The sequence below is a fragment of the Ascaphus truei genome, chromosome 2 (assembly GCF_040206685.1).
Source record: "Ascaphus truei isolate aAscTru1 chromosome 2, aAscTru1.hap1, whole genome shotgun sequence".
NCBI lineage: Eukaryota > Metazoa > Chordata > Amphibia > Anura > Ascaphidae > Ascaphus > Ascaphus truei.
This window is the reverse complement of record NC_134484.1, coordinates 64,460,949-64,461,840: the sequence shown is the minus strand read 5'-3', so window position 1 is coordinate 64,461,840 and position 892 is coordinate 64,460,949.

Sequence of the window (892 nt, the reverse complement as noted above, 5' to 3'; positions counted from 1 at the left end):
AGCCCCAGCCCAGACCATCCTGTCGGAGGAGAGACTTGGAGGAGAGGAGGAGAGGAGGAGAGGGAATAACGGGGCTTTGCTGTTGTTGTTGTGGCTGCTGGTCGCCACTACATTTGGAGTCGCTGATCTGACCAATAAAGAGACAATCCTTTTATACAAAGATGGTGTGTGAGTCTGGAGCATTCACCCTGGGACCAAGGGGGTTCTTCTATACAGGTCCTATCCCATATTCCTGGGAGTATAGAAGATGGAGGCGCTGCACCACTAAGAAAGCATGGAGGCTAACACCCCAGAAGCCTGGTCCTGTCTCCCCAATAACAACACGGGAAGCTCAGGCCCTCCTATTCCACACAGGTATGCACCACCACTACGCATGTAATCTGCCCTCACGCACCCTAGACACACAGATGAGTCTGGGGGGGGGGGGGAGACAAGGGTTACACATATAAAAAATACACCCCCCAATACATATATAAAAAAAAATGCACCCAGCTCCCTAATACATATAAAAAAAATACACCCACCACCCCTATATATATATATAAATAAAAATAAACCCCCCAATACATATTTAAAAAAAACACCCCCAATACATATAAAAATACAAAAGAAAAAAGAAAAAAAGAATAGTGGGTGCGCCAAATAGAAAATACAACTTAAAATACTAGACTAACTCTTATAAAATAATTCAAATAAATATACAATATATAATGTGACATGAACCAATCCGGAGCATGTAGGGTCTGGCAACAAAAAAGGAAATGTGTTGAAAAACCAAAACCCAAATGATAACGCAGCTTCCTAAACAAGGAACCCCGGTCCATGAGATGATTGGTAGTACAAAAGAAAAATATATATATATGGAAGCGCAATCAAAGGGGTACTGGTAAGA